General features: G+C 39.2%; 1 protein-coding gene across 4 annotated transcripts in view; it reads right to left on the bottom strand.

Annotated features, from left to right (window-relative positions):
* The window catches only part of ZBTB44 (zinc finger and BTB domain containing 44), a 55,525-nt gene extending 40,504 nt beyond the window's left edge, over nucleotides 1-15,021 (bottom strand). For all 4 annotated transcript variants that reach the window (XM_045860135.1, XM_045860136.1, XM_045860138.1 and 1 more), the window contains exon 1: nucleotides 14,615-15,021. The gene's annotated coding sequence lies outside the window, so the exon portion shown is untranslated. The remainder of the gene's footprint in view (nucleotides 1-14,614) is intronic.
* Nucleotides 15,022-19,593: the final 4,572 nt, after the last annotated feature.

The following is a 19,593-nucleotide window of genomic DNA, read 5'->3' as shown; positions in this document are numbered from 1 at the left end:
ATCTTAAAAAAAAAAGATATTTCTCTTTGTCTTTAACTTTCAACTTTTTACTATGATACATATGCCTATAGATTTCTTTTCAATTTTCTCACTTGGAGTTCATAGAGCTCCCTGGGTGCACAGGTTATTATTTCTTCAAGAAATTTAGCATGGTTCCTGACATTATTTCTTCTAATTTTTTTTCTACTCCTATCTCTTCTTTTCCTAGTACTCTCATTACACATATATTGGTGTTCTGGATAGTATTCCACATTATTTTTTAGACTCTATTCATGTTTCTTTTGATCCTTCCCCTCTGTTCTTTGGTTTGCTTAATCTCTAATGAGCTATCAAGTCTGCTAAATCTTTCCTCTGCCAGGCCCAATATACTGTTACATCCTTCTAGTGGATTTTTATAATTTCTGTTATTGTACTTTTCAACTATAGAATTTCCATTTGGTTCTTTTTCACAATTTCTATTTATTATTGTTATTATCTCTATTATGTAAAATTGTCATATACCTTCCTTTGCTGATCATGCTTTCCTTTGATTCTGTGAACATACTTACAGTGGCTATTTTGAAATCTTTTTGTTGTTGTTGTTGTTAAACCTGTCATCTGGTCTGTCTCACAGAGGCAATTTTTGTGTTGCCTGCCTTTTTCTTGTGCACAGGCCATACTTTCTTACTTCTCTGCATGCTTCATCATTTTTTGTGGAAAACTGGACATACTGATACTATAGTGTAGCAACTCCAGTTATTGTCAAGCATGCCCACTTCCTGATATTTGCTATTGATGTATGCTAGCTCATTTCTCAGTGACCAGCTGGACCAATTTAGATGAGGTCTGTTCTGCAATCCTAGTCCCCACAATGTTAAGCCTTTTATGTTGTTCCTCAGAGAGGTGAATCTTTGGGGATGTCCACAGTTACCCTGGATCCACAGTGATATGGTAGGGCTTTCTTCCTCTTTCCTTAACACACTCAGACATTGAATTCCACTAACTGCTCCTTTGTTTTTTAACAATGCTCTGGGACATGAATTGTTCCACAAATTAATCAAATTGTGGCTCCTTTGAAGGGCTAGTTTCTGAAAACCCTGTTTGATATTTGTTCTGACAACAGGAGCTCTCTCCTCAACTGTCTTAATCTCTACTTCTCCCTGTATACTGGCCAGCATATAGTCGAGTCTACATATTTATCAAATCCTCAATTTTCTCCCAACTGCCTTTCAACACAACTGCTACTATTCTTGAGAGTACCAGTCTTTGAAGATATAGACAACTATGGAAAAACACTGTTTTGATATTACTATACTAAGTGTCTCCAGAGGAACCATATGTCAGACGGTGAGGAATGACTTTGGGAAAGATAGTTTTCATTCTCTTATACTGTAGACATTACTATTCATGGCCTGAACACTATCTTAGAGGTGAAAGAAATAAAGGATGGATAAAAAGACTGGAAAGGGGCATTCCCTTCTTTCTTCCCTTCGACCCCCCAAATGAGACCCCCCCTCTGCAGAAACAGAATGAAGGAATTTGAATTTTGAAGCTGGAAGGGGTATTGGGAGATTATTTTATAGTTTAAGTTTGTTCAACAAACATTTACAGGTGCTAGATACAGTGCTAAAGAGCCTAGAAAGGTTAACTGAGTCAGTAACTTCAATCTATTCAGACTAGTAATCAACTATCTGGAAAGCGAGAAACTGCTTTTATTTTTATTTTTTAAAAGATTTTATTTATTTATTTGTAGAGAGACCGGAAGGAAGAAAGAGAGGAAGAGAAACACCAATGGGTCCTTGTCTCTCATATGCCCCCCACTGGGGACCTGGCCTGCAACCCAGGCATGTGCCCTGACTGGGAATCAAACCAGCAACCCTTTGGTTTGCAGCCTGAGCTCAATCCACTGAGCTACACTAGCTAGGGCATCAACTGCTTTTATACAAGTAAAAATAAACATACTGGGATGGGAAAAGTTATGATTTGTGATAGTAAATTGTCAAACTGATAGAAAGTTAGGGAAATTCTGTAACAAAATGATGTTTTAAAAAAATTGCTATTGGGCCAGAATTTTAAGAGTCTTAGTTACAGTATTTGCTGCAAAAGAACCCTACACCACAAGGGAGTAGCATACTGCATATCACTAAGTGAGGAAAAGATCAAAATTCAAAGTCTAGCATCTACTGAATGCATATCACATTTATACCATCATAAATAAAAAATTTTTAAGTCAGTCATGTAAGTCAGGGTCTGTCTGTATAATGAAAAATGCCCAGTGCCTAATATATAGTATACATACAAGAATATGACACAGTACTGAGTAATAGATGAAATATGCTTATTGATAGATCTCTGACTCTTATCACCTCTGGTTGAATTCATCTCGATTCTCTAACTCCATCATCTTTCCCAAACTTTAATTCTGTGCCTCTAATGATTAGCTAGACTAGGGCTAGACAACTCCATCTGGATGTATTTGCTCTCTTTCAAATTCACCATCGGAAAATAAACTCAGACTCTTTCTTTACCAACTAATACCCCACCATAAAATTTCTAATTCTGTTAATGGCTTTCAACTGCCCAGTTACCCAGAGCTTAAAACCTGGTACTCATTTTGGATTCAGCACTTCCTACCTTCTTTCAAAATCTGAAAATCTTCCCTCACAGGCTCTTCCCAGGCAAATTTAGAAAAATTAGATATTTCTTTACTTATAAATATTTACTGGTAAATCAGAGTTATTCTCTAGAGCAAGAAGGTTAATTATGTCCATTTCCAAGAGATGGTAATAATGGTCTTGCAGGGTCATTTAGTCGTTGCTTCCAAGTCTTCATTAGTTTGCTCTCTCTGAGCTTAGTTTTGAGATGATTATGCATATTATTGAACCCAGCATAATCAATAAGCACAGAAATTGTAAGAACACTGAAAGTGTTAAACAGAAGTATGTAATTATGGCAAAAATAAAGTACAGAGCTAAACATATTAGTAAAGCATGCGAGAGCATGCTGCTTTGTTGTGGGTATTTCAGAACATGAATCCTGCAACATATGAATATGTCACACATGCATCACTGTGATAATCAGCAAGTGACATGGAAAAATGGTGAAACGGACAAACTTTAGTATGTGGTTAGAGTAGCATCAACACTAGATGGCAAGATTTCAAACTCTTTAGTCTCAGGACCTCTATATTCTTAAAATGTATTAGGATTCCCAAACAGTTTTTGCTATGTCAACTACATCTACTAAGTTACCATATTATGAATTAAAATCTAGAAATGTAAAAATTGATTAAAAAATAAGCCCATTACCTGTTAACACATGTAATATATATTTTTTGTATTTTTTTAAAAAACTGCATTTTCTAACATGATACATCACATAAACAAAATGAAAAATTAAAAATCATATGATCATATCAATGGATGCAGAAAAAGCATGACAAAATGCAGCACCCACTTATGATAAAAACTCTCAGTAAAGTGGGAATAGAGGGGACATACCTCAACATAGTAAAAACCATGCATGACAAATCCACAGCTAACATCTATTCAGTGGGGAAACATTAAAACGGTTTCTGTTAAGATCAGGAACAAGACAGGGGTGTCCACTTTCACCATGTTATTCAACATAGTACTGGAAATCCTGGACACAGCAATCATACACTAAAGTACCGAATATTTTACATTTTGTTCTAAGAAAACATGTCACTCTGTTGTTAATCTAAGCAAGAACAATTATCTATATATTTTTTTCATGAAAGAAAACAAAACTTTTTAGAATGGATTCACACGAGTACTCATTTTTGAGAACATGCTTTAACTTACTCTGAACACTAATAAAAGTGTATGCAATCTTTACTTGATGACGGTTTATTTCCCAAGGGTCTTACTTAAGTGTTTATTAAGTTTTCAGGAAGAATTCCAAATGGATTATTGTATCTGACTTATTAAAAAGATAATTTAGTTTTATAACCAGCTAGTTTCTAATCAAATAAACATTTCAACCAGTTTACTATGTAAAGAAGTTCTTTCTAGTTTACAGCTCTAAGAAAGACTGAGATTTACCTGGAGTTAAACAATAACTCAATTAAACTAATTACATTAAACTATTACACTTTCCCCTCACTGCTGGTAGCTATAGTCATGCTGATAGTCAACTTCTATATCAAGGGAAGATAAGTTATTATTAAGTTATTGGAAATTATTAACTCCCAAAGTGTCTTTATGTCATTCTGCACTCACAATTCTGAGAAAAAGATTTTTAAAATCCAGTTATAAATGAGGAAACACAAGGTTAAATTAACTTGCCACTGTCCCATAAATAATGAAATCTAGAGCTGAACAGAGGTCTAAGAATTTCAAATTACAGTCCCTTCTCCCACTCCATCATGATCCGGCCATTTTAAGAATTCAATCATAGTACTTAAGGGATATCAGCTATTAACATCAAATCATTATTAATAGAAAGAAAACTTGAAGGGCTTTTATTTATTCACTCTTTTGGATCCCTAACATGAGCACGTCAAATTCAAGTTAGTTTTAGTCAAATGGCATTTAAAGAAGTCCTTTGTCCCTAAAGAGTTTTTAAGTGTTCACACCTAGTCCTGAAGAGTTCCACTGCATATATTTCAAGTATGTACACAAATATACAGGGGCTTTACATGACATGCCTTTGTACTGTTGTCAAACTGAAATGTGTCTTGGTATGGACTGAACTGTGTTCTCCCCAAAAGATAGGCCTAAGTCTCAATCCCCAGTACCTGAAGATGTTACTCATTTGGAGACAGGCTACTTTACTAAGGTAATCAAGTTAAACTGAGATAATTTAGGCTATTCTTACATAAAGGGAACATTTGGAGACAGGCTTGCACACAGGGAGAACACCACTGGAAGACTGGAGTTCTGCTGCCACGAGCCCAGGCGCTCTGAGAAGCAAGCAAAGAAACCTATAACAGACCCTTCTTCCCTCAAGGTTCCTTCCCTTGTAAGGAACCAACCCTGCCAACACCTTGATTTCTTCCACAACTGCGACACAAGCAATTTCTCTTTCAACCATCCAGTTTGTGGTAATTTGTCATAGCAGACCTAGCAAACTAACACCTGTTTGCTTTTCAAAGTAATGCAAACTTTAAAACTTTAAATTTTAATGGACTAAACATTTCAACCAGAAGGCAGAGACTGACATTAAAAAAGCAACTATATGATCTTTATGAGAAAACTCGCTTTAAATAAAAAGACACAGGTATTTTAGAAGACACACCATACAAACAATAAGTAAAAGAAAGCTAGTGCTGGTTATTTTTAATAACAGATAAAGTAGACTTCAAGCCAAAAAACAGTACCAGAAACATGCAGGTGTGTAACAATAAAAAATGTGCATGTGCCTAACAGCAAAGCTTCGAAATACAAGAAGCAAAACACTGACAGCATGAAGGAAAAGGACAATCTAATATAGTAAGTTGGAAATTTTAATGCTCCTCTTAGTAATTGATAGAACTGGGCACAGGGAAAACAAATCAGTATAATCGATACACCTGGACAAAAGAAAATCAGCAATGACTTAAAAGCTCTGAACAATACTGTCAACCATCTTGACCTAACTGATATTTATATTGCAGAATACATACTCCTTTCAAGTGCAACATGGTATGTTCACCAGACAGACCATATGCTGGGCCCTAAGACAAATCTTAACAAATTTTAAAGGAATGAATGTATACAGAGTACATTTTCCCATAACAAAAAGAGTTAGAAATTAATGAGTAATCAAGGAAACTCCAAATATTAAAAACAAAATACACTTCGAAATAATCCACAGGTTGATGAAGGAATCAAGATATTAAAAAGTATTTTTAACTGAGTTGTACTGCAAAAACAACATTATCAAAATTTGTGGAATGTAGCTAAAGCAATGCTTAAGAATAAAATTTGTATTTTTGTGAATAAATGGAAAGAAGGTCTAAAAATCAATTGTCTACCACCACACACCCTACCCCCTCTCTCACTGGTTAGGATGGCTACCATCAAAAAAAAAAAAAAAAAGAGAGAGAGAGAGAGAGAGAGAGAAAATAACAAGTGTTAGCAAGGGTGTGGAGAAATGAAACCCTGTGCACTATTAATGGGAATGTAAGTGTAAGAAACTAGAGAACAGTGTGCTGGTTCCTTACAAAATTAAAAATAGAACTACCACGATCCAGCAATTCTACTTCTGGGTATATGTACCGAAGGACTGAAAGTACACATGTGAACATACATTTGTATATAAATGTTCATAGGAGCATTACTCACAATAGCCACTGACAGATAAATGGATAAACAAAATGTGGTATATACACCATACGATGGAATATTATTTAGCTTTAAAAAGCAAATTCTGATATGCATTGTGATATGAATGAATCTTGAAAACATTATGAGTAACAAAAGCCGGTCACAGAAACACAAATATTGTCTGATCCCAGTTATATAACACTTCTAGGGGAATCAAATTCAAAGGGACAGAAAGTGGAAGGGTGGCTGCCACTCACTGGGGGGAAAGGGACATGATTATTGATTAATGGGCACAGTACAGTTTTGCAAGATGAAAAAAATTCTGGAGATGGATGGCGGTGATAGTTGCCTAACAAAGTGAATGTACTTTATGCCAATGAACTGTATAGTTAAAAATGGTTCAGGTGGTACAATTTTAATGTGTATTTCACTACAATTAAAAAATAAATGTCCTGGCTGGGTGGGTCTGTTGGTTGGAAAACTGCCCCACACACCAAAAGGCTGCGGGTTCAGTCTCTGGTCAGGATGTGTACAGTAGGCAACCAATTGATGTTTCTCTCTGTTTCTTAATCAATAAGCATATCCTCCAGTGAGGATTAAAAAAAAAAAAATCAATGGTCCAATCCACCTCCTGTTTTTACAAATAAAGTTTTATCGGAACAACAGCAACAAAAAAAATCAGTGGCCTACTCTTAAGAAACCAGGAAAACCAGCAGAGAAACCCAAAATAAATAGAACAAAAACTTGTTTCTCTCAAGAAATAAGCAAAATTGATAAACCCTTAGCTAAACTAATCAAGGAAAAGAAGAAGGGGTAAAAATGGGGCTGGGGATCAGCAAAAGGAAAACCTGAGAAAGAGATACACTGAATGACCAGGATGGTAGAGTGTTCTAAAAACCAGAGGGGTAGAACATTTGAAGGAGTGGTTGACAGGGTCAAATGCTACTGAAAGGTCATATAAAATAGAGCAAAGCCTATTTAATTTAGCCACAGGAGTCACTGGTGACTTTGTAATAGCATATAAGGAAAGAGTAACAGAGTTACGTGTTAGACTGCAACAGACAAAGGTAAAGAATATACAGAAATGAGGAAGTGAAAATTTTGAGTATAGATGATTTAGTCTCAAGAAGTTTGGTTCTAAAGATAGAGCAAAGGGTTAGCTGGAGGGAAATAAGGACTCAGCAGAGAATATTGGTATTTTTATAAAATGGGGGGGGGGGGGGCTACTAGACGATTTTCCCAACCCCAGATTTTTTTACATTGTGGTAAAATAAATATACAGAGAATGTTTTGATTGTTGCTGGAAAAAGATTCAGAGAAGGAGGGAAAGTTAAAATACAAGAACAGGTGATAACAGGTAACATAACTTCTCTGGGTAGGTAGAAAGGACTAGATTCAGTGCATGGGTGAAAGAACCAGCCTTAACAGGAGACCCACCAATAGGAAAAAGAGGAAAGGACGGATGGAGTTACAGTGAGGTTTATAGATGGCTGGTAAGAAGCAACACAAGTTCTTATCTGATAGTTTTGGCTTTTCTCTTTGAAGTTATAGGTAAAGGCAGATTGTTGCAAAGAGAGGAGACACAAGAGAATTTTGAGGAAAACCAAACATGAGAAATACGTGTGGAGAACATAAAAAGAATGGCTAGGAGCCACTGAAGAACCAATGAAATTGAAGACCACAAATTTGTAGTGGCAGTAATCTATGGTTTTTGGGTTCCATCTCAATAAACTGTCATAAAAATCAGTGGCTTTGAATCAGTTTCTAAAAAATTATAATAACTGTTAGTTAATAGTTAGTACTTAGACCTGGCTAAGTAGTTCAATTGGTTAGGGCATCATCTGGATACACCGAGGTTGTAGGTTTGATCCCCAATCACAGCACGTACAGGAATCAACCAATGGATGCATAAATAAGTGGGACAACAAATAGATGTTTCTCTCTCTTAAAAATATCAATAAAATAAATAGTATTTAATATGTACCAGGTATTTTTCTGAAAGTACTTTTTTTACATACTAAATAATTTAATTTTCATACAACCTTTTGAGATAGGTGTTACTTGGTATCTTTATTTTAGCAATAAGGAAAATGAAGTGCGGAGAAGTTAAGAACTAACTCAAGGCTGCACAATTAGTAAGTATGAGCCAAGATCTGAACTCAGATGGTATGCTCAGCTATACTACCTCTCAAAGTAAAGCTAAGTAAACCTGGTTCAAGAAAACAGGGGTGAAAATGGTACTGTGTGGGCCAAAAAGCCAGAGAGAGGCAATGATTCCTGTAAATAGAGATAATTCTCATAAAAAAGTATGGCTTGTACAGTTTTATGTGGCACACAAAAGGTACCAAAGATAAAAGAAACTGTCCTCATACAGTAATGGAAAGCCACAAAAAAGGAAATGGGCAGTGGTGGAAAATCCAAAGCAGAAAGGAAGAAAAGTAGAGAGGGATGAAAAAAGTAAAACCCAGAGAGTCATCCTGTAGAAATGAGAAAAAGGCAGAAGTGGATGAAGACATATATACAATCAGTAAACACCAGTAAAAGAGAAAAATGAAATCAAGCAAAGTAAGTATGTTTGAGCCTCTGAAAATCCTTTCATTTTCTTTGTTTGGATAGAAGAATTTCCTAATTTTATCAAAGAACACAAATAAAATATTTAATAGCAGGTAGTATTATATATGCTTACTTAGTAAGAGTAGGCTAGGACCAAATACTTAGCAGGTTAATAACTGAGTTAAAGAGAAAATGACTTTAAAAAGGAATCATCTAGTTGCTTCAGAAGCCAGAAGGTAGCAGTTACACAAAATACTCATTTCAGGGATTCACAATCTTGGTTGTATGCTATCCTGAGATGTTTGTAGTTATACGGAATACATGAAAAATTATCAAAACCAAGTAAGTAACAAACCATGCCAACATAAATATACAATTTAATACCTGCAGAAGGATAGCAATATAGAATATTAAAGTTGCAAACTAATTGGGTATCAAACATTTGTAATTTTAAGATATTTTTTAAGCTGTAAAGAAAATTATTAAAATAGAAGTACATTGAATGTGGAGAAAAGATGTTCTCTAAGAAGAGTGAAATAAGTTTCATCCACTGGTTTTCACTCTTAAAAGATAGAATCATCACTGTGAAATATGACAATGATACAAGTCAGTGATTTATTCCAGGATCAGTTATGTAAAAATGTGCTGGCTAAGGTCACACTTGGCACTAATAATAACGTTAGTGAAGAAATTAATGTAATACTCAATGTGCCCTTTAAGTAGGAATGTAATATAAATCTAATATATCTGTATATTTTTAAAGGCACACATACAATCATTATTTTAGATCCTGTAAGAATCTAGAGATTTCCAGTTCACTGCCTAAAATGGGGAGAAGTATTTCTAATATAAAGAACAAAGAAAACCAATTATCACCCCAATAAATTTAATAATAAAAAAAGAACAAAGAAAAACTAGTGTAGCTTTTGGCTTAACAGGAGATAAATTTCAAGCGCTCGTTCTGAGGTACATGAAAAACTATCTGTTTCAGTCATGAATGTGGTGGCATTTAAAGTAAAACCAGCCCTTAACACTTACATAAAGAAAATGCTCAATAGCAGTCTACAAAATCCCAGCAAAGGACAGGGTGTGTGTATGTGTCCCACATACATGCACAATATGTTATATTTATTAAAATAGCTTAAAATTATCATTGGAAGGAACATAATTATTCAGGAACCCCCTAACTAATAAAGGAAACTGCTTTACTTGATACTTGACCATTTTCAGTGATAAAACATTTTTATCCTTTTCTAGGCCAGGAAGATTTACTAAAAGTTTAAAAGTCTACTGTAAACATAAAGGATACAGCATGTTACTGGTTTTTATACAACTGTCAATAATGTTTTATAATAAAAACATATTTTTAATCACTCTAATTTTACAAAAAATTTTAGATACAGCAAATTTAAAGAATTTTATAGGTTAATGCCTAAATAGCCAAACCTAGATTCTACCAATAATGTTCAACTATATTTGTTTTATTACATATTTATCCATTCATCAATCCATCTTGATTTTTGACATTCTTACTTTTCAAATGTCCATTAAAATGCTACATAAATGCAGTTTCTGAAGCAAGGTCTGATAGAGACAGGACAAGCATGTAGGGCTCTTGGCAGGCGATCTTCAGTGTGGCTATAGAACAAAAATGAGTCACGTAGTTTAACTCATGGTGAATGAAAATACACTCACTTTTATGATGTGTTATATTTAGTTGTGAGCTGTAGCAAAGTAGTGAAGCTCTAACTCTGAAGACCAAGAGACTTGGGTTTGAAACCTGTATATTGAGCATGCTCTTACTGGCTAAATAAGATACTAGCAGCAATACCAATAGGTTCATGTGAGATATAAATGAGATGACGTATAAAATGTTTAACACAGTGCTGGCTTTTTGAAAGGGCTCATGTTAATAATCATTATCATCACTGTATTTAGCCCATTTAACCTACCACAAAGGGTCTAGCTGCTCTGTAGTTATATGCACCTACGCTACTGTTTGTGGTCTTTTTTCATCATCTATGTGTTCTACTAATCTTAAGTAGTCTATTTTTACTAAGATTAAAGACAATGAGGGGGAATGGGTCCAAAGCACAAGCCCTCTCAATTTTCCCACTGGATTTCCTGAAGGAAATAGATGTCCTTTCTCTCACCAAAAGTAGCAGTAGTATACATTAAAACAGACGTCTTTTCAGCACCGGGTCACAGGCAGCCGATAAACTGCCTAATTGTCCTGTCTACTTTTTAGACAACCACTGCTCTCTCTTAAACTCTCACTTGAAGACATAAACATAATTTCTATCAAATTTTGCCCAATCCAAACAAAATGTGCTAACTTCACTGATCACATGTCCAAGTACCTTTTATATCCGCAGATAGCATATGTATATCAGTTTTGTGTGGTATAAACAACACAGATTCATAAAACTTCTACCAACTACATATCTCTTTAAAGACATGATTTTCAAGAAAAACTTCAGTCTATTCTACTCACCTCTACAGTTAGTCTTAGTGCTTTTTCTTTGCCAGAGGAATCAGGATCTAACTGTGAATTTTAAAGTAGTGCTCTTATAATGCTTCAACTAAGGAACATATTTGGCCAGTGCTAATCTTTCTGCAGTTAAGATATATGAGAATATGTTAGCTTTTAAAAGGTATGGCAAATGTAAAGAATATTTCATTTTACAACCTAATTTGGGTGAGGCTTCTTTAGGTATACTTTTACAACATTTTTGAACTGTTGACTTTTGAACCATGTATGTATTTTATATATTAAAAAATAAAATTAAAAAATAAAACCCTAAAATAAAAAATGTAACCAATGAACTGTATCAAATTGGTAGCATAACCAAACGAGAAAAGTATTTTCAAGTGATTTCTGAACACAGTAAATGCATACTTCTTGTAGTAATTCTAAGGACAAAAATGCAAAAAAGAAACCCCTTAAACTTTACTTAGAAGTTTATTGGTAATAATAATATTGGTTATGGTAATTTTGAAATGATTTTATGTGTACATAGTAGGATAAAGCAAGTGTGTTGATTTTATTAAGCACCAAGATTTTCGTCTAAGACAAGAGACAACTGTAGAATCACAGAAGTTAAGGAAATGTCTGCGATGTTAAATTTGAATTGGATACATCACTATGAATTTATGATTATGCAAGCAAGTAAAACATCAATTTTAGTTCTTTCCCCTGAAAAGATCTAAAAGCAATGACACACCAGTAGCAATGAATATGCCAAACACCCAGATGTGGGTTTCTATATACCATTTCTCACTAAAAAAGAACCAAGACTCCTTAGATAAACAGCCCATTCCAGATCTAGGATAAAGAAATGAACAAGGCAAGCCTGGGATACTGTATGCCAAAAAGCACTCTAAGGGTAATGGCAAGAGTGAGTGTTAAAAAGACATAGGAGCCAGCTTGAAATGAGTCCTCCTGTCCACACTTGGCACAATTTGATCACCAAAAAGAAAAATGACTGTAATGGTTACAAAAATTAATTAATTAATTAAATCATGAGCCTATATTGGTATCTCATAAAAGAGAGGGAAAAAAATCTCACTTGCTACCATTGGGGGTGACTGTTTCCCCAGCTCTTTACTCTGAAACTTGATAATGAAAGAGAAGAAATTAAACATTTGCTGTGTATTTCTAGGAGGAACTTTAGTTCACCCCAGGTTAATGAAGAAACAAACTGTTTCTTACAGAAAACTTCCAGTAAAATAACTGGTATAGAGTCATTAACGGGTACTAAAATCACCATGCAAAAAAGGGTAGTCAGCAACAGGATATATGCTTGGTGTTAAAGTACTCCAACATCATATACAAATCACAAACAGGCAAGCTATACCTTTGTAACACTGTATCTCTGTAGTCACCACTTTAAGCAAGTGGTCACATTTAGCATAACTGATAGTGTGGCAAGCTGATATTGTGTACCTCCTCTATGATGAAATTCATCTATTAAATATTGTTGCCAAAGAAAAGTTTAACTTGAAGAGAATCAAGCTTTCCTTTAGACCTAACTTCCAGCAACAGGAAATTCAGAGGGATAGAGTCATAAATTAAATGATACTATGAGGAAACAGACAGATTCAGAATGTGGGAACATTCTATAAGATAATTCATTTGGTAAATTGTCAGAAAAAAAAGGAGATGGGTATTTTTAAAAAGGCATAATCACCAAATGCAGTGCATGAATCTTGACTGAATACAGTTAGAGGTGTGTGTGCATGGGTGGGGGGTGTTCCCAAAGAGAGTCTGGAATACTAAGAGGAATTTACATATGTTGATCTTTGGGATTGGTAGGAGAATGTGCTTATTTTTAGTAAATACATGCTGAAATATTTGCGTATCATGATGTTTGCAACTTGCTCTCAAATGGCAGCACACACAGACACATATGGAAAGGGAGAAGGGGGGCAAGATGACAAACTATTAATCACTGAATCTAGATAGTGGAATATTTGTTGTATTGTTTTCTTAACTCTCAAAGGACTGAAATTTTTCATAGTAAAGTTTAAAATAAAGTGTATCTGTACTGAGAGGTAAGGGAGAAAATACCTGTGTAATAGAATTATATCTGAGCACAAATCTCACCTCTATTACTTAACTAGTTGTGTGGCCTAAGGTAAGTTACTTAGTATCACTTAAGTTTGTGTCTCCTCTATAAAACTCAAGTTAGAATTTAAGTCGATACATTGTTTTGAGAGTTAAATAAGATCACATATACAGATGACTAGCAGTCCGTTGCATAAAATATGTAAATATAATTTTCATAATTAATGAGTGCAATCATCCTAAAGTACGTCACTACAGGAAAACATTCCTTTCATTATTTTCACATTCCATGATAAGAAACTACATTAGGTAAAATTAAATACCCACTGGCAGTCACGTGAAGTAAGGGAGGAAATAAGGATTTACATAATATATTTTTAAATCCAATCGGTTCAACTGAAATCCTAGGCAACCATAGGAAAACCAAAACAATCTCTACCTATCCAAACTATTTGCCATCAAACTGTGAAGTGTGCTTCAGGTATTAGCCTACATCCAGATAAAACAGTAACGGAATAACTGGAAGTTAGAGGATTTTTTTCCCCCCCGAGCGCAACCGATCCACTCAATTACCTACATACTGAAAAAAAAAATGTTTGCCTTCATTTTTGTAAGTTCCAATGAAGTACATATTAGAGGGCTTTATTCTAAATTCCGGTTAAGACTCATGTAACTCACAAGGACGTAATTTCCTCCCATCGGTTCTAACGTACTTATTTATTTCACTCAGGTAACCCCTTTTTCCGGTTAGGCCGGCAGAGAACGACCAGATGCTGAGTGATCCTCAGGTAGAGCCGAGAAAGAGGGGATCGCATCTGTTCCCGTTTTAAGAAGTGCCATCCCTGCCTTCCCAGTCCCAGAGGCAGGGCAGCAGGGGACCTGAGGGAGACGCGGCCAGGTCCGGGCGCGCGGCCCGCCCAGGTGAGAGGAGGGAACACCTCAGCCTCCACCGGTTAGGGTGTGGGCAAATGGGCGTGCAAGCGGCGTGCGGCGCCCCGGAAGACCGGGTAATTTCTCCCCAGCTGCGGGGCCCACGGCCAGTCTCCTCCCCGAAGGATTAAATGCCACCGAGGGGACTCTGTGGGGTGTCTCCCGAAGCAGATGGGGTGACCAGACCAGCCTTTCCTTTCCTCAGGCGCCCCGATGGGGGGCGCACAGTGCCCACCCCTGGGCAGGAGCACCCCAGGACGCAGGCGGCCAGCGGCAGCCGTCCACGGCCCCCCTCGGCGTCCCCTCTCCCCATTACCTGCGGGCGGTGGCGAGGACCGGAGGCCTGGCGCTGCTCCTCCTCCTCCTCCCCGCCAGGCTGAGGCAGCGAGGTGGCGGCGGCGGCGACAGCCCGGGGGGAGGGGGCGGAGCGCGCGGCTCACGGCCTCTCTCCTCCCCCGGGAGGCTGGAGGGACCCTATCTCGGGCCGCCGCGCCTAGGCCCGTGAACAGCCCGAGGCTGGGGCATGGCGGCACACAGAGGCAACGTGCCCGCGGGGCGGGAGAGTGCGAGGCAGCGGGAGGAAAGCGCCCGCGGCGCTCCGAGCAGCCCTAGGGGAGGAGCAAGGGGACGGCCGTTGGGGGCGGTTGGCCGAAGGCAGGCGCGGTTTAGGGAGCGCGGCGACGGCTCGCGTTTTCCTGGCTGGGGGGGAAGGGGAAGGGGAGTGAGGGGAGGGGAGGGGGAGGTTGGGAGGGAGCCGCCGCCGCGCGCGTGCGGGACGGCGCCGCCGCCGTTGCCGCTCCGCTCACTCCTGCCTGTTTGGGGGCACTTTGTTTGTGTCCCACAATGCTCTACGCAGGCAGGGCTGGAAAGGGGAGGGGCGGGGGCGGGGCGGGGTGAGCTTGGGGGTGGGGCGAACCGGGGGTGGGCGGAGACCAGCAATTTTGGCGCAAGCGCAGGAGGAGCGGCTCCTGGTCCACGGACTTGAATTGTGGGGGACTCGTTCTGCTTACACTTTTGGGTTTCGACACTCTGCACCTTTGCGTAGGCTCACACACGCAGATTTACATTATACGCTGCAAAAGCTCTGGCCAGTTTGTCTTTCCTCTAGTTTTTCCCTCAGCCCACTTTCTGCTCGCACCACAGAAGCATTTCTGGGCATGGCTCACGCTTGCAGTTTTTCTTTCCCCTTTGAACTAAAAACGAAAGAAACTCTGTTTTCTCGAATGGCTTCTGTAGCGGGGCTGAAACCGGAACACCCTAGACCATTTCAGTGAGCTGGTAATCCGCCCATACTTCACACTTGGAAACTGGTCTGCCAAGAGATGGCCCCCACAGAGGTGAAGGTTCCACTTTGCAGACAGCCGACCCGGCGGGGTACTCCGATTCTGTACCGCCTTTTGCATCTCTTGGCATCTTTTCAGTGCCCTGAGATTGCGCTAGCATTTCCCTGGGCGTCCTGGCAAGACATGCTGTTCTGAAATGACTGGAGAAATCAAGTCCCAAGTCTGTCTCTTCCCCCAACACAGAACACTTAGAGCTGCTGCAAAACCCACGCTTATTCTTTCCACGACCTTTAATCTCACTTTTTATTATACCATCACTTCCAGGGCCTCTTCACAGGGGCAGTGTGCAGGGCACTCCGAAGTGGCAGGTAATGCCTGGGGAGGTTTTAGAGTTCTAGGTCAATGGCAAATCATGTAGAGTTAAAACTCCCAGGACCTAATTCTTGGCTTCCCCCGGCCCGATAGGCACGTGCTCAGCATCAAAATCAGGTGGTAAAGAGGGGACCTCACGGCAATAGGCGGAAGCACCCCCCCCCACCCCATGAACCCCACCTGCCGGGTGCCTGGAGGTGGAGTGGGGTTCTGGCCCTGGAGGCCCAGAGTGCCTCGGGCTCTCTGTATTTGCATACTTTATTTTCCCACGCTTTCAGCTTTTAAACAGAAAGACACCTCTTCAAAGTGCTTTGTGCAAGGTGAGCTGACTTCCACTTGGAAGAAAAGTGGATTTTTCGGGGTAACATCTTACATTAATCCTCTCCCTGAGACCCAAGTGACTAAACACCCTAGCACCCTAATTCTAACAACTGAAATCACTTTCAAAATAAAGGTAATGAAAATGTCTAATTTTATAGTCCTTTGCAGTTTCCAACACATTTTCAAATGTATATATAATATTTAATTCTCACAGCAACTGTAATTCATAGGTTTTACTATTTTTCCCATCATTATGTTTATTATTCCCATTTCAAAGTGTAGGAAAACCAGAAAGATGTGAATTGGCCCAGAAAGTTTTGTCCTGAGATTTGAAGAAGCAAAACAAAAAAAAAGGCAGAATGTTTACCCTAAGAAAGCAAGGCTCAGGAGGGAGGGGGAACTTGAAGCCCTGAAGGGGGTGCGTTGGAGTGCATGCACAGGGTGAAACTGGGGAGGAATCAGGGTGAGAACAAAGTAGTGTCAAAGAACAAAAATTCGGTTAACACCTGGTTACAAGTGGATTCAACATTGATTTGTTAGAATAGTAGCAAGCCACACACTCCCCATTACCACTCTTGCCCAGTTCTCCCCTTTGATGTCCTCAAGCCATCCCCTTTATTGATTCTATGGCTCATAATTAGAGATTTGCCTCCTTCCCTACCTTGAATATTCCAATTCAGTATGTAGGCAGTAGTCAGGACTTCTCCCCTGTCTGCTGATAGCTGTAAGTTAATAAAAGAAATAAACTAAAAAAAAAAGAATAAAAATTCAATCAAGTAAATCTGGGGATCTAACTGGCTTTACGGAGCATCCCATCTAGCAAGTTTTCCAGACAATATGGAAAGCTTCCACAGGCAGAAATAGGGAAGAGCAAGAAAGTTATTAGCAAGACAAAAGAAAGGATTGTCTCAGGCAAGGTTACCTTTCCTCAGGTGGAGACAGGAGGTTTCATCAGGCAGATTGCCTCACCTTCCTCTGGGGGATGGAATGGGCCCAGATGACAGACTAAGACTGCATTCCTGGAAAAGGTTGAAACTGCATTTGGGTCAGGTATGAAATCTGGGTGTGAGGTCATGGAATTTAGCCCAAGTGGCTCCATTTTGGGCCTGTGGTTTTCTATTTAACAGTGGTCGAGCTAATCCTGTCTATCTCGCCCAGGGCATTTAATTGGACAGTCAATAAAATACCATTAGGCAATGGACTGAGGTGGCATCTCCCTTCCTGGCAAGACTAACAGCGCTGACACAAAAAAATAGCTTTCCTTAGATTATTTTCTTGTCTCCTCTCCCTTTCCTCCTTTTCGTGCTTTTCTATTTTTCATGTTACATTTTCAACTTTTATCATCCTTTTACCTACCCCACTCCCTATCACAGATCTGGAGAATCAATTAACCAAGATATGGTTGGGCCCTTAGGACACAGTGCTAGATTCTTCGAGCTGATATGGGAGAAAAAAAAAAAACAAGATTAACTCTGTAGGAGTCCTCTTCTCTGTTTTGGCTTTGGGCAGGGTCAGTCTCTGTGGCTTCTGCAGCCTCCCATCGTTTTCTTCCTGGACTAGTAGAGACTTGCCTTTGGGAAAGTGGAATACAGGGACATTGCTTTGACACTAAATTAAATAGTGTTGCTGGGAGGATTTTATGAAACTGAATCCTGCACACAGGTAAAACAAACAAACATATACAGTATCAGGAACCTATAATTACCAACCTGGTGTGGATGATTCTAAGGAATTCAGATTTCAGGCAAATACATTTTTTATTTCAGCCATGAACTTTTAGGGGACCAAATTCTGGCAAAAAAATTATAAAGTCACTTTCTTGGGATAGACTATTAGAGCTGAATGAATGGGAACTTTGTTGTGTTGTTCACAACATATTTTAGAGCACAAATGTTTTCTACTCAATGGAAAGATCTCTATCAAGTCTGCCTTGAAGAATTCAATGGAGGAGAGCTCCTTACTGCACAGACCATCCCGTTCCCTCATTAGATCACCCCAACTCTATTAAAAAATTAATCCTGCCCCCCCAAGAACGGAAGCTGCACCTTTTCTAGGTTCCCATGTCATCACCCACCCAGTTGAGCAAGTCAGCTTTGCTGCTTCATTCTACCACATCTCAATCCCAATCCATCCACAAATCCCGCCAAATTTGTCCATTTCTGCTGCCACCATCCTAATCTAAGACACAAATGACTAGTGCCTGGAGAATTGAAATATCACTTTTCTGGTTTTCCAGATATGCTTTCCCTTCCCTGTACCTGGCAGCCAGAATAATAATGCATGGCCATAATGGGACAGGCTAGTAAGCCAGGACAGGTGGAATGGGGAAACAGACAGTTAAACAAGCAGTAAATCTAGTAAATTCTATTTTCCATAAACCAAGGACACTTAGGAGTAAATGGTTTCCACTTCCCCTCCCCACCCGGAGGGTAAATAACTTAAATCGAGTGACTCAGGGAGATAGCTTAATCCAAAGAGTGCCCTTTGCTAACCATGCCCAAGGACAGATGAAGTAAGGGAATAAATCTCATTTTGGCATACTGGCATAAAGCTGATGAATATTCTATTGAGATCCTTGCAAAGGTCTCCCCTAAACCCCCAGCCTTTAAAACCCCTCCAAACATAGGTCTCAGAGCAAGTGCTCCCTCCAGCAGCAGGCACCCCTTTCTCTTACCCCTCCCCTCTTCTTCCCCCACAGGCTTGCATCACCTAACCCTAAGGGTCCCCACAAGACTTGCAACCAGGGCAGCAATGGGCAGTGGCAGCTCTTGCTGGGCTCACCCCCTGAACCTGTCTCCAAGGCCCCCTTTCCTCTGAGTCCCCAGTGAGCTAAAGCAGCCCCGCCTAGGCTCACTTCTTTTTTTATAGCACTTTCAGAGAGCCAAGGCAGTCCTGCTTGGCTCTCCTGCTGTTTCCATTATTCCAAGCCCTTCCCTGCTTTACTGTCCCCAGCTTTAATAAATGTACTTTCAAAAATCACCTGGGCTTGTGTTGGGAAACCTTTCCTACATTTGGGAAGTGAGGAGCCCACACACTACCGGCTGGCCCTAGGCAAACCAGCTCAGGGCCAGGACCCCTGTCGAGGAACAATAGTATCTTTCACCCAACAATGGCTTCCTATTGTTCTTAGGATCAAGTCCAAGACCTTTAGCAGAGGTCTCACAACACTGCACAATCTGGGTCCTTTCCATATCTTCAACTTCATCTTTCATTGTACTCTTTCAAAGAACATTCCTGTCACAGATGTTTTTTTTTCCACATCTAAAATGCCACTCTTGCCCTGGGTGGTGTGGTTCAGTGGAATCAGCACCAGACTGCG

Source organism: Phyllostomus hastatus, unplaced genomic scaffold (genome assembly GCF_019186645.2).
Source record: "Phyllostomus hastatus isolate PE091 unplaced genomic scaffold, TTU_PhHast_1.1 phas_scaffold_193, whole genome shotgun sequence".
Taxonomy (NCBI): Eukaryota; Metazoa; Chordata; class Mammalia; order Chiroptera; family Phyllostomidae; genus Phyllostomus; species Phyllostomus hastatus.
Note: the sequence above shows the minus strand (reverse complement) of the source record. Positions and strands in the feature narration are given on the sequence as shown.